Consider the following 16,031-nt stretch of genomic DNA (forward strand, 5'->3'; position numbering starts at 1 on the left):
CAATATAAAACTAGCCCCTCTGCCACATACCAAGCCACCAGAAGCGATAGTTACCAATGCAGGACAAGCTGTCATTGCAGCTGAATTAAAGCCTTTGTTCAGGCCACAGCAGATAAAAGTCAATAGACAGTTTTTCTCCAAGGAACTAATAGAAGCTTCTACAAACCACCAATGTCAAAACGCCCTATACCCACACTGAAGCTCAAAGTCTCAAAACTTGGGAGTCTACCTATGTATATTTTGCTCAAGAAATTCCACTCTTGTTTTATTTCTTCATACTCCTGGTCCGTGCACCAAATGTTATTATCAATTAGAAGACGTAGTAAAGTGTATCCTTCCCCACACAGGTTCTGAACAAATAGAGGAGAGAAAAAGGGAGTGCAGATTGAGACCAAGTTATCTTCTTTATTACTGATAGAGGATGTGACTTTATATCTGTCAGCCCCTGATACGTGAAGATGTATACTCTGTCCCCCATTATGGACATGCTGGTCATCAGGCATGCCAGCAGTGCCTATCCCTACAGGAGAAGAAAATTTGCTTCATGCAAGGACCTTACTCCTAAGACAAAGAAGAAGAAAGCTGGACTATGCATGCCCAGTTTCTTCTTCCTAACATTACCAGTCAGATAAGTCACTGTTTCTTCTCAGGCCAGAGTGAATTGCAGGGGGAAGTGGGTGTGGAGAGGCCAGGAGATTGCATCAGTGGAGTGACCTCCATTCCAAAGGAGATACCAAAAGTGAACATAGGCATCATTCTCTGACACACAAAACCTTAAGTAGGTACAAATAGAGAAAGAGTAAATATCTTCTTTGGAAAGGTGAAGAAAAGTTACTATTAGGCTGCTGAATGGTTGACTGAATTTGTATAAAAGGCACAATCTACCAAAGCAAATGAAATTTTTTTTTTTTCTTTTTTGCAGTACTAGGGCCTCTCACTGTTGTGGCCTCTCCCGTTGTGGAGCACAGGCTCCGGACGCGCAGGCTCAGCGGCCATGGCTCACGGGCCCAGCCGCTCCGCAGCATGTGGGATCTTCCCGGACAGGGGCACGAACCCGTGTCCCCTGCATCAGCAGGTGGACTCTCAACCACTGCGCCACCAGGGAAGACCGAAAATTTTTAAAATAATATTTGTTCAGGAGGAAAAAAGAACCTTGTAATAAAAAATTAAAGTATCCTATTTTAATAACTACTAATCTCCACAAAATATTCGGGCCAGATAGTCGGAGTGGCAAAGCAGTTATCCCACTCCCTCTTTGGGAACTGAGAGCTCAAAGTGCTTGATGTCCTTGAGCCTTGTCCTTTAGAGCCATTCCTTCTAAGAATCAATCTGCAGATATTTGGTTTCCCCACACACACACATGCATTCTCTTTTACTGCAGAATTTTACTATAAATTGTAGTTCAGTTTTCAAGCTCCAACTAACTTTTATTTTTTGCTTTCTTTAGTTTTCTTTTTGTTTTCTTGCCAAATGACTCCATACATTCTTATTCTCTGCTTAGAAAGAGTCTCTTTTAAATCTTGAGTACAGTTTTATTATCAGACTTTGACTAGTCACTGAAGTGATAAAAAGTATCATCCAAGAGCATTGCCACAAAGATTACCATGGATATATTCTGTACCTAACAAATAAGATCTAAATTTACAGGAAACTCAACAAATGATGTGAACATTATTCTGCTTTTGTGGAATAAAACGGCAGGCAGAATCTACGAATACACATTTTCTGTGCCTGGAGGGAGACCTAGTTTTACTCTAATCGCAGGGAAGATTTCACATTTAGTGACATGAGGAGTGGGAATGGTAAGGGAAGTCTCTTCAGAGGAAGAGACTATTAACTTCCTAAGGACTCATACATAGCCAGAGAGATGTCTAATCCAAGGAAGAACTGAGTAAAGAGTGTTGGGGCTGTTTTATGCCTTAGTCATCAAGCCTTCCCTTTCCTGTGGAGGAAAGTGTTCTCACGTGATCCTATCCTAAGATTCCTGTGCAAAAGACAGTATCATTTAGTGAAAAGACCCACAATTATTTAGTTAAGAATATCTTGTGGTTACTTTCTATTTCCCATGCTAAGAAAACAATCCTTTAGCAGGTAAACTATCTTTATAAAGGTAAGTAATATAAAAAAAAGATGTAGGAGTCTACAAGTTAATTTTAGATGTCAAGTCTGATTATATACATTCTCAAATCAAATAATAATGCTGACAAACAGTAAAATGGATGCCAGTCGAGGTTTAAATTTATCTTTTAGTTTTTCAGGGAGCACAATAATTGTAGCACCTAGAGTGGAGTGAAATTCCCAAAAGAGACCCCACTTCGTCATCTCTCATAATGTGCACATTGCTGAAGTCTAGCCTAAAGAGGTCATTTTACAGAAATACTGTAAATATTATTTCTGAGTTGTGTTAATAGAGCAAACTATCTTCCTTTTATAGAGGTTATACTTCAGAAACAAAAAGGTACAAATGGCTCTTATATACAAAAGAGCTATCTACCCACCATATCCACATTTATGAATACAAAAATGCTTTGAAACTACAGTTTCTTTTTAAGTTTCATGAGTTCCCACATTCCTAGGTAGTGCTCAAGGTCAAATTAAGGCAAAGTGTCTGCTCTTCCCTTTCCTATCAGTGGTACATGACCAGCTCCTGTAAGGAAGAAAGTTGGGGATGGGACCCAGGATATTGATTCTCTGCCCCTTCCAGAGAAAAACCACAAGGTCACAATTGTTTTGATTTCTTTTCATACTAGGCAAGATTTTTTCACACTTACGTTTCAGATAAAAGATCATAAAAGTCACGGTTCCTGTCCTCAAACTAGCTATTACAATCTGCACCATGAGTTCTCTGATAAAAGTTTTCACAAGACACTATGGACACACAGAAGAGAGAAATTGAAAATCGTACAGGAGATTTAAAAAGGCTTCCCAGAGGGATCAATACTTGAACTGAGCTTTAAAGAAAGGAAATGGTAGTTAGACAGTGAGGAAAGAGGAATAACGTTGCATGTGTGAAGATCTTCCGGGCCACCCTATGGCTACACCACAGGCAGTGGCAGGAGAAGAGACACAATATAACAGACTCGGTGTCCATTCAGAGTTTGAATCTAACCCTGAACTCTGTATCTAGCCATTTCAGATTTAGTGCAACAATACCTTGGAGGCATCGTCAAGGGTTCACAGGTGTTCAGACTAGAGTCAGGCCTGAATATGAGACCTTCAGATGGGAGATCAAGGCACTGGCTTTGGGAAAGAATCAGCAAAAGATTTAAGAAGATTATAAGGCAGTAAGAGTCTCCTTGATTGGCAACTAGCTGGTGATTGTAAAAGAGGTTATAAGATGATGTCTGTGTCTCTGGTTTGGCAACAAGTCAGAGTGAATCATTTTTTGAGATATGAGGAAAAGATTAGGAGAGGAAGGAATGTGCTTACTTTTAGATATGCTACATTTGAAATATCCATGGGGCCTGAAAGTAGCTATATTTAGGAGGCAGTTAGATACAGTAATCTGAAAGAAAATGGGAACAGAGGAATAACAACAATAACATCAATATTAGTAATAGAGATAATAGAAGACATTCGAGCATTTTACCATGTTACAGCCACTGTTCAAAGTAATTACATGGATTATTTTATTTAAATCTTACAAGATACAACAAAGGTATTATTATTCTCATTTTACAGATAAGGAAAGGATGGATTAGAGAAGTTAATAATTTGCCTAATGTTACTAGTTGGCAATTAAAAGAAACCAGGATTTGAATCCACATGACCTGATTCCAGAGCCTCCATTTATTACTGATAGCACTAACAAAGTTGTAATTGAAATCACAGGTACATTTATAATCTCAACATTGAATGTCATGCTATTAAATCAACAATGTTTTAGTGTTTTATTATAGTAACAATAATTCAGTCAAATAATTTAATTTCCCCTGACTCCGTCTGCTGTCCTATACTCCCCCCATGATTTAGTATTGTGGGAAAACCACAATTTCTGTCATATTAGGATTTGAATAATTTGGAGGCGTGATTTATTTAACTGCACCTTGCCATTCTGCAAGAAGAAAGCTAAACCCAGTGGATCTCAGTTTTTCTAGCCAGCAAAGTTTTCTGCAGCATGTACGGTGGTGGGATAAATCAATACAAAAATAATGAGGTCTTTTTACAGTAGAAGTAAGCAAATTCAATTTGATAAAATATAGTTCATAGCTTAGGTACAGAAACATAGTTTCTTATTTAAAAACTGCAGTTTATAAGTTTAGTGATTCAACTACAACATTTCCAAGTCTTGTATAGGGTAAGGATCTTGTAAATGACAATGATAAAAATAATAGTAATAATAATGATAATAGTAACAGCTGGAGTATTGTGCCTGGAAAAAGCCAAGTAATGCTCTAAGAACTACATGAACTATCTCATTTAATCCTTACATTTTACAGATGAGGAAACTGAGGTATAAAGAGATGAAGTAATTTATGTAAGATCACACAGTAAATTAGCATGATCAAGATTTAAACGGAGGAAGGCCAAAGCCAAAGCCCAGAGTAAGCCTTGTGTGATGAACAATCATATCTGTCAACTTAACTAAGCCACAGAGTGCCCAGATATTTGGTTAAAAATTATTCTGGGTATGTCTGTGAGGGTGTTTACGCATGAAATTAATATTTGGATCACTACTCTGAGCAAAGCAGATTGTTCTCCCCAGTGTGGATGCGCCTTACCCAATCTGTTGGAGTCCTGAATAGAATAAAAAAGGCTAGGGGAAAATTCACTGCTTCTTCCTGTCTTCGAGCTGGAACATGATTCTTCTCCTGCCTCTGAACTCAAACTGAAACTTAGTCCATCATAATTGCAGGGTATCCAGCTTGCTGACTACAGGTCTTAGGACTTGTCTCCACAACTATGTGAGCTGGTTCCTTATAAAGAATCCATACATATATATGTATTCTCCTACTGATTCTGTTACTCTAGAAAAGCCAGACTCATATACCTGGTTTAGTCTTCAAAGACCTTTGTGATACCAGCTCTTTGAACATCATACTTCTGTGGTCACCAGAATGTAAATGTCTTCCAATCTTTCCTTCCTTATACTATAAGGAAAGTGGTGGCAAACCTTTATTTTTACTATATTATTACTAAAAAAAAATTTTTTTTACTATAAAAAGTGGTGGCAAACCTGGTGTTTTAAATTTTACAAGGCTTTCTATTAAATAAACTTGTAATCTATATTTCTATCATCAATGTCAGGGAAAGAACTTAAAGCCCATAATTTCTGATTTCCATAGTATCATGTATACAAAGCTAAAATTTAAACTACTTTCACAAATAATGTAGCATCTACTTAAAAGAAGCATTTTTCTCACAGTTCTGCTTTAAACTATCATTTTACTTCTCCAGTGAGCATGTGTGTGAACCTCTATAGATCAAATCATCATCACTGAAAAATGCATAAGCAGTAAAAGTAAGAACAAAAATGCCACTTCTGACATGAGTATTATATGTTGACTTTCTGTGACCAATTGAAAGCATGATAAACATTGCTCACAAAAATGGACGTATTTTTTCCACGCAGTGAATATAGGGTTGTTTATACAAATAATACATGCTTATTGTGAATAATTCAAAGAGTACATACAAATATAAAGAAGAAATCAAATGTTATTTGGTCTCCCACCAATCAGAGTGACCCCTGCTTGCTTACATGCTGGTGATCATTCTGTCATACATGTTTGTATGAATATATATGGAAGAATTTATGTGAATAACATCCATTATCTTATATAAAAGAAATTACCTCACGTGTTCAATTTTTTTCATAACTACCTTCCTTACACCCACATGTCTGCTCACTCCAAAAGCCATGTTAAAAATCTAATTTTTCCATGTTTTTCTCCATACTATTATAACCCTGGGTAGACTACAAATCACAGAATGGCTGGTACAGTTCAAATGTACTTTTTAAAATTCTTTAATATTCTCCCATACAGCTATTCAACATACTTTCAGCCTTTCCTCTCTGGATGGCACTCACTTTTTGTTTCCAATTCAATGCTGGCATAACATTCTTTGCACATGTTCTTAAAATTTGGTATATTTATTTTTATGTTCTAGATTTCCAATTGGGAAATTGCTGGTTTGAATGACCTATGCATTTTTAAATTTTAATATACAGTTGACCCTTGAACTATGGCAGGGGGTTAGGGGCCCCGACCCTCTATGCAATTGAAAATATTGTATATAGCTTAGAGTCGGCCCTTTGCATACACTGTTCCTCTGCTTCCTTGGATTCAACCAATACAGACTGCGCAGGACCAAAGTATTTACTACTGAAAAAAATTTGCATATAGGCAACCCACATATTTCAAACCTGTGTTGTTCACGGGTCAACTGTGTATTGCCAAACAGTTCTACAAAAATATGGAAACACTTCATATTACCATCAGCAATATAAGAGGATACCTATTCCCCACATTCCCTCTATAATAGTTATATTTGAAATTTTGGTCTGTTTGATGGATATAAATGAGAGCTCATTGTGATTTTAACCAGTATTTTACTATTGGAGGATTTGAGATTTCATAGTTTCATTGGCCATTTGGGCTTGCCCTTCTTTGCACTGTTTTTTCATATTCTTTGCTGCTTTGTCTATGAGTTGTCTTTTTATTGTCATTTTGTAAGCACCTTCTGTGTATTAAATAATATGGCATCAGCATTACAAACAACTTTTTCTAGATATCTTATTTTTTAACTTTTCTTAGAGTATATTTTGTCAAAAATTTTTTCATTTGTATATAATCAAATCATAGTCTTACTTGATTGTCTGTCTTTACTTTTGCAGCATTTGGATTTTTAACCTTGATTCAGATGTTTTCACTTACCTACTTATACTTGCAGGGTTCTAGAATTTACTTGGTATTTTTTTCTTACATTTTCATCTTTATTCCACCTAGAATTTATTTTTGTATACATTGTTAAATGGGTTCGTTTTAATTTTCTTCTGGTTGGTGGCCTGTTTTCCTATATCACTGATTAAATAGCCTGTTCTTTTCTCACTGACTTGAACATAGATTTTTTTTTTAAGCTAGGACATTTACTTTCATTTTTATATTAGACTTTTCATATCAGATTACCCTATATTGGTTGAGCAAGTGAGATATTCCCATAATTTTACGAAGCCTTTCTTGACTTTTAAACTGATTTGTTATTGAGCATTTTAACCAAGACCTTCCAGATTTCACCAAGCTTTAGATATAAATGAAGTCACCCTGACAGTTATGCCTGAATCTTTGCAATAGGAAAAAAAAGTAATCTTTCTAATAGAAAACTAGATTTTTAGAATTAAAAAAATAAATTGTCATAGACCTAAATCTAATGCTCTGAGCCCCCAGACTCAACTAGGAAGCCCAATTCTTTGTGGAGTCTCTCTCTTCCAAATATTTGTGCAAATCACCTAGGAGAATTTCATAAAAGTGTCTATAATGAGTATTTCTTACTAATTGTTAATTTGGCTTCCAAGCTTACAGTGTACCTCCCTTGCCACTTCAGTGCTCCTTAAGCTAGAACTCTGCTTCCAATGGCCAAGCTACCAATACTACCTTAAAACCGGACTGCCTAGAAAACTGAAGATCCTTCCTCTTGTGTCTGCAGACTATGAAGTTAAAGAGAATATATCTGTTTATGTAAAACAGGGGATGGAGGCAGGAAAACAAGATAACCCAACAAATAACTTGGGCCCTAAAGTGATACAGGATTTATAGAGACAGCTTTCTAAGTTCATACATGACATACTTTCCTTTCTAAGAGCATGTACTTCCCAGAAAGATGTCTAGGTGAGTACAGGTTTCAGTATTAGCTGCCATGTTATATACCAAACAACCATGAACTTGAGTCCTGCCACCGACTTGAGCACCTCAGGCCAGATTCTTCCTCTTACTATGGTAAACGTTTTCTCACTAATCTCTTAGTAACCTACTTTCTGTCAACGCTACAACTAACCTTACATACCCATCAGGTGTGTCTCTATACATCTGAATTCCAAATGTTAACAAAGTACTTTTTTTCCCCTTCTCTATACATTTAAAACAACAGATGGACAAGAGGTATGTGAGGGACAGAGAAGCCCTGCCAAGGAATAGACCTTTATTGTGCCTTAGCTGGCACACTCTTCAAAACATGTATCAAGAGTCCTAGGTTTAAAACGTTCACTTTGAACTGATTTACCAGCACTATAAATTCCTATTTAAATCACAAACACAGGGTTATCAGTAATATGCTCTATAATATGGTTCTGGACAAAAGACTGATAAGGATTTTGTCTTTGGGTAGTAAGTCCAGACTACAAAGAAGGTCTATCTTTTCCAAAGAACTTCTATATATCTTTCTTGGTTCTGTTAAATAATGCCACATAGATTCTGCTTTCTGAGCCATACTCCCCTTGAATAAAAGTATTTTTATATTCATTTCACCATTTCTTTGCAATTCAGAAATAATCTTATTGGTGGAAAGCAAGTCAGAGAAACAAACATGTATATAAGTTTTATTGATATAGGATGCTCCCTTGAAACTAATGTTTTGGAAGATTTTCTTCTATTTTACAAATATAATATTTCAAGGCCAAAAGTGAATTGCTTGTTTCTCAATAATTTAAAATTCATAATTCAAGATGAGGTCTACACTCATATCAGCACTTCATTGTTTTGCCCATGGTCCAAGATGATTAGAATCTGACCACGTTCTCTGAAGAGTTAATTTGGCTCTGTTGTTGAATATGTATAATCATTTTCACTTATAATCACTGAAAGAACCTTAAAACATACATTTTCTTCAAAAACAAAGTATATCTGAGCAGTGTTTTTAGGCCTCTTTTGATACATTTTAACTGATTTATCCTTTAATTAACCTCACAAGACAATGTTTTTGAAAGGCTGTATGGCAGACATACAGGGAAAATGCAAAGCAGGATTCATGTATACCACTTTGGCAAAACTAAAGCAAGTAGAAAAAGTGAGAAAAGAAATGATGATATCAGCTTCTAGTATCTGAAATAGCCTAGTTATTTCCCTTTCCGTCATCTTTGTTTTATTTTCATCAACATCTACAAGCTGTTTGCAATTGCTGCAAAACACATCCAGAAATAGTGTCAAAAGAAATCTTTTCAATAGGAAGAAAACTTGCTTAAACTAAGTGTCAGGTTGCTTCACTTTTTGGAAGACTTCATTCCCTCTTGGCTTTTAAGAAATCTTCTTCTACCATTCAGAAAATTTAATAGGTATTTAATTTAATGGATGTCATGTTGTCTTCCAAAAACCTCACGCCTTCATTTTTGTAGCTAACCTTACCAATAAACCACCTGAGCACTTCAGCTAAACATTCATTTAGCACATCACAAATCCAGCAGACCTTGACTACCTTCACAACAAGGCAAATAAATATGTTAAAGGACCATCCTAATGTTCTCATTTTGAAAGTCAAGAAACATTAATTTAATATCTAATTCATCACACTGAAAGGGCATATGCCCTCCAAAACCCCCAACTAACTCGATCCTCCCTGCCCTCCAGGCAAAAGAGGAGAATGGAAGCCAGCACAAGGGTAGCCCATTTATTAGAAATTAGCTCAATATTATATCACACTAGGTAAGTGTCAAGAATGGAGCATGCTTTTTATCCTAACTCTTCTTGCAATTCTGACTCCATCAGTAAAATATTCAGCTCTTCTGGTGAGAGCAAGGCCCAGGGTTTTGGGTCCTTAGGGGTAGAAACAGCTTAGCTTTATGAGTGAGCCTACTAAATTAGTAGGTTATGCTGGGGGGCACACCAAGGTTAAAGCTGTATCATCCAGGGTCTTACCATGAGACAGAAACATAGCCAATCATTTCAACAAATAAGAAGCAAATAGCCAAATAGACGGAGAGATATACCATGTTCTTGGACTGGAAGAGTCAACATTATGAAAATGACTCTACTACCGAAAGCAATCTACAGATTCAATGCAATCCCTATCAAACTACCACTGGCATTTTTCACAGAACTAGAAAAAAAATTCACAATTTGTATGGAAATGCAAAAGACCCTGAATTGCCAAAGCAATTTTGAGAAAGAAAAACGGAGCTGGAGGAATCAGGCTCCCGGACATCAGACTACACTACAGAACTACAGTAATCAAGACAGTATAGTACTGGCACAAAAACAGAAATATAGAGCAATGGAACAGGATAGAAAGCTCAGAGATAAACCCACGCATATATGGTCACCTTATCTTTGATAAAGGAGGCAGGAATATACAGTGGAGAAAAGACAGCCGCTGCAATAAGTGGTGCTGGGAAAACTGGACAGGTACATGTAAAACTATGAAATTAGAACAATCCCTAACACCGTACACAAAAATAAACTCAAAATGGATTAAAGACCTAAATGTAAGGCCAGACACCATCAAACTCTTAGAGGAAAACATAGGCAGAGCACTCTGTGACATAAATCACAGCAAGATCCTTTTTGACCCACCTCCTAGAGAAATGGAAATAAAGACAAAAATAAACACATGGGACCTAATGAAACTTAAAAGCTTTTGCACAGCAAAGGAAACCATGAACTAGAAAAAAGACAACCCTCAGAATGGGAGAAATTATTTGCAAATGAAGCAACTGACAAAGGATTAATCTCCAAAATTTACAAGCAGCTCAAGATCAAAAAAACAAACAATCCAATCCAAAAATGGGCAGAAGACCTAAATAGACATTTCTCCAAAGAAGATATACAGATTGCCAACAAACACAGGAAAGAATGCTCAACATCATTAATCATTAGAGAAATGCAAATCAAAACTACAATGAGATATCATCTCACACGAGTCAGAATGGCCATCATCAAAAAATCTACAAACAATAAATGCTGGAGAGGATGTGGAGAAAAGGGAACCCTCTTGCACTGTTGGTGGGAATGTAACTTGACACAGTCACTATGGAGAATAATATGGACTTTCCTTAAAAAACTTAAAATAGAACTGCCAATATGACCCAGCAATCCCACTACTGGGCGTATACCCTGAGAAACCCATAATTCAAGAAGAGTCATGTACCAAAATATTCATTGCAGCTCTATTTACAACAGCCAGGACATGGAAGCAACCTAAGTGTCCATCATCAGATGAATGGATAAAGAAGCTGTGGCACATATATACAATGGAATATTACTCAGCCATAAAAAGAAACGAAATTGAGTTTTTTGAAGTGAGGTGGATGGACCTAGAGCCTGTCATACAGAGTGAAGTAAGTCAGAAAGAGAAAAACAAATACTGTATGCTAACACATATATGGAACCTACGAAAAAAAAAGGTCATGAGGAACCTAGGGGCAAGATGGGAATAAAGATACAGACTTACTAGAGAGTGGACTTGAGGATATGGGGAAGGGGAAGGGTAAACTGGGACAAAGTGAGAGAGTGGCATGGACATATATACACTACCAAACGTAAAATAGATCGCTAGTGGGAAGCAGCCACATAGTACAGGCAGACCAGCTTGGTGCTTTGTGACCACCTAGAGGGGTGGGATAGGTAGGGTAGGAGGGAGGGAGATGCAAGAGGGAAGAGATATGGGAACATATGTATATGTATAACTGATTCACTTCGTTATAAAGCAGAAACTAACACACCATTGTAAAGCAATTATACTCCAATAAAGATGTTAAAAAGAAAAAAAAAAAGAAGCAAATAGCCATGTGTGAACTGCTTATGGAAAGGACCACATGGTAGAGAGTTGCCAGTGGCCTCTAGGACCTGAAGGTGGATTCCAGCAAGCAGTCAGTTAGATACCGGGGCCCTGAGCCATACAACCACAAGTATATACATTCTGCCAAAAACCTGAATGAGCTTCAAAGATGGTTCTTCCCTAGTTGACTTTCCAGATGAAAATACAGCCCAGCTGACACCTTGATTGCAGCCTGGCAATACCCAGAGCAGAAAATCCAACAGAAATTGTGAGCAAATGAATGAGTGTCAAGTTGCTAGACATGTGGTAATTTGTTATACAGCAATAGAAAATTAATACATACCCCTAGGGCTAAGGAACATGCCAACAAAGTAGAAACTCCGAAACTGAGAGAAGGAAATTTCCCATTAAGGATGAGACATAGACTTCTGTGGAGATGATGAACTACTGAAGCAGTGTGCCACCCACTGTTCTGATCAAGAAGAAACTTTCTGGAGACCACTCACCACTATATAATCATGCAAGAATGGACACTTCAGGACCCACTACATGCCAGTAGGCTTGCCACCACACAGGAAAAAAACAAAAATGAGAAAACTCTCTTCACCCTCCCTCAGGCTTACCACCTCCCCTCCAGAGACCCCTGTTAGCAGAGCCTAACTCAAGCCAGCTGAGCAAGAATAAAGTCTGAGGGTCCAACTGCAGTATCACAAAATAGACAAAGGGGTGTGGGCTTTCAGCTGAGAGGCAATAAAGTAGTCATTGGAATAGTGTCTATAGTTATAACTCCTAAGGTCATTTTCAAACAGGCCCATGTATCCTGACAGAGGAAGAAGGCACAGTAAGAAGGAAAAGGGGAAATTGCTGCATATTGAAATCAGAGTTAAAGGCCAGTGTAAGAAGACAAGATCTTTTCTCATTCCCTAACATGTTACTGAAGAAACAGAACAACAGGGCAGACAGGGCTCTGACCCCTTCCTCCTCTTCACTTACACAATGGACTTGAGGATTCAGCATCTCAAAGTTGCAAAGTAAGCACATGATGCCTGGAGTGCCTGAAAATATGAACAGTGTCTCATGATAGAGTGTTATTAGTTTCTTCTGTCATATTATTTAGTTTCTCACTTGATTTTTTTAATAGCACCCTGATTTTTTCAACAATGCAAATTCGACTATAATCCAGTTTAAAAAATGGCATCAGCATTATTAGCATTTTATTTCCCTCACGTACCATTTTCATTGCTATTCTAACATAATTTCAAGTATTCATTAAAATATAACCAAAGCCTTTGACCTTAAAATTAACCAACAAAAGAAACATTAGGAAATTCATAGCACTTTGCAAATGTTCTGACTTGCTTAGCCCATATTATCATGTCAAGAAGCCTATAGCTTTTTCAAAATTTTTTCCCTTGGGGTTCAAGTCAGCAACTACTTACACAGACTGTAATATTTTTAAGCAATTAAAATAAAGTGAAAGAGCTCCCATAACTCAGTATAGAACAGAGTTTAGAAAGATTAGCCTTCCCTTCCTATCTAGAGTATTTGTCAGAGATGTCTAGTTTTACTAGACTTACACATGCAAAAATGTGTTCACACATGCATACACCCACACTTACTCCCATGCTGATGCTGCTAAGTTTGTTGTAGCACAATAATTAACTATTTGAGTACTGAACTCACAAGTGTATTTTATCAAAGACAGAAATTCAAACCACAGCAACATAAAAAAATTATACATATTAGCACTCATAATTATGCAGCACACACATATGCTGACCCTGTTGACTCATTTGATGTAGTCAGCATTTTTTTCATCTCTCAGCTCTGACATTTTTTTGTATGTTGGCCTAATTCTTTTGCAGATAAGCTTTCTCCATTTGGTGGTGGAAAGTTAACAGGGAGGGCAAGAAATGTGAGATGTGGAGGTTTGGCTACAAAGAACTTCATAATTATATTGGACTCAGTAACTCCAAAGAAAAGAGTCTCTCATTCTGCATCTATATAGAAAATATCAAGGAATCACTCTGATTGGCCCAGTTTATGTTAAATATGCCTAGCCCTGAGCAAATTGTCATGACTAGGGCAATGTGATATGATGATGGACTAAGTCTAAAGTATATTCCCATCCCTGGCCATGGCAATGGAGTACTGAATTGGCCTCCCCACCTGAATGAGTGGAGAGAGGAAGAAATGAGATGCTTTACAAGAAAAGGGAGTGAAGGGATTCCCATCAAAAGGAAATAAACATTGTACACTATAGGTGCCCTCCATGGCAGTGGTGACACCAGCTAATCCAGTTAGCCATCATGGAATAGGCTTCTTCAAATTGTTGAGTTGGAGAGAATCATAACAATTCATAAAATTAAATGCTTTGTCCCTCACATTATGGTGGGTATGTTCATGTGTACATTGCCTAATGAAGAGCCAACTAAGTAGAAGGCTATCTAGGTCCTAACAGACAAAGATACAGGGGTCTCAGAAGATTCTATTATAAAATGTCTAAGAGATCTATCAGCTAAGCAAAGCACATCCACCTTCCTCCACTTTGCTTACTATATCCCTTATCTAATAACTGCTCTATGATAAGAAAGAAGCTTTATTAATCAGAACTCTACCAGTTGCAGGTGATAGAAAGTCAAGTCAAACCAACTTACGTAAAAAGAGAAACGTCTTTCTCCATGTAACTAAAAGCTTAGAGGGATATACAGGTCATTTAGAGGGCACTCAAATTACATTGTAACCCCATGTTCTGTCTCTTCAGGTCTCATCTCTGCTTTTCTCTGCCTTGGCTTTATAGTCAGGCCAGCTTTCTCCTCATAGTGGACAAAACGAGCACCAGGTTTATATGCTTTAGGTTTATATGGCCCTAGGGCTTGTAATCCCAAAGGAAAAGGGAGCATGTGTCTCAAGAGCAGAGAAGTCTTAGTGAGAATTCTAATTTTCTCTGATTGAGTTACATGCTCTTTCCTGAACCAATCATACAAACCAAGCACAAGTTTGGACATTTCTATCTTGAGTCCACTTGAGTCTACATGGAATAGACTCCTCATAGGAAAAAGGGGTTCTGTTAGTGGAAAGAAAGGATGTGATGGGCTGCCACACTTCAGTACTAAGGAAGGGCCAGTTGCACTGTAATTTGTAAGCCCAATATTGTAGGAACATTGTCTCCATGGTTCCAAAGATATATTTTCTCAAGACCAATTTGATTCAGATATTTTGATATAGCTATTCTGATAAAAGTTCCATTTTGGAATGAGTGAACCTCAGAATAAAGGAGACATTCTGTTTCATCCACAATTTGGTAATAATTTAAAACCTAAAATTGTCATTTTTAGGCCATGTTCAGATGTCTGTCATATAAATGGATGGATCAAAAAAGCTACATGCAAAAATGTAATAGTAAGTTAAATACTAGAGCTGTGATGTTATTTTATGGCATCTGCTCCAGGAGCTACTTTCTAGGATCTACCTGATTAGCAAGGACTAGAAAAGAACTCAAATCCTCCACAAGCAGGGACAACCAGATATCTATTAGACAAAATCAAGTATATTTACTGTGGCACTGTATCTCAGTGGCTATTTGATAACTGCTGTCTAATTTTCATACTGGTGAGGGTATGGACTCAGTGTTTCTCCCAGTGCATATCATCTGAGAATATATCATCAGGCACAAAACAATATTTTTAGTATCTCAAGATTTCTGCCTTATGTTGGACCATAATATCTTTACTCTTGTTCCTATAGTAAACATAATGAAATAAAATATAATATTTACATATAAAGATACTTTATAGATATCTAATGATATAAATAATATATGCCTAAAAACATTCATAATATACAAAGAGGAAGGTTTACCCTAGACCTATGCAATATGAGGATTTATTTTAGTTCTAATAAAAGACTTGGAATATTTGTATTTTAAATAAAAGGAAGCTTATTTCTATGTCTAGTAATAATCCTGAAGGTAGACAGAACAAGATTTATGTGGAGGTAGCATGTGCATGGATCCAGGATCTCGGTTTTTTGCTCTGTTGCATACAGTTTCCATTCTCAAGTTCAAAACCAAGATCTGTAGCCATTAGATTCGTCCTAACCTGATGGATGGAGAAAAAGACACAGAAAGGTGATTCCCTTGCCTTTTAAAGGGACTTGTTAGAACACACACACATTTCTGCTTACATCTCATTTGCCAACTGCAAACCCCATGGCCACAATCTAATTACAAGGAAGAATGGTGTAATTCTTTTAGATGGGTAGCAAAGTACCTAGCCAAATTTGAGCTCTTAAATATAAAAGAGTGTATTTTGCAAAGCAACTAT

The sequence above is a fragment of the Mesoplodon mirus genome (assembly GCF_964341445.2).
Source record: "Mesoplodon mirus genome assembly, chromosome: 8".
NCBI lineage: Eukaryota > Metazoa > Chordata > Mammalia > Artiodactyla > Ziphiidae > Mesoplodon > Mesoplodon mirus.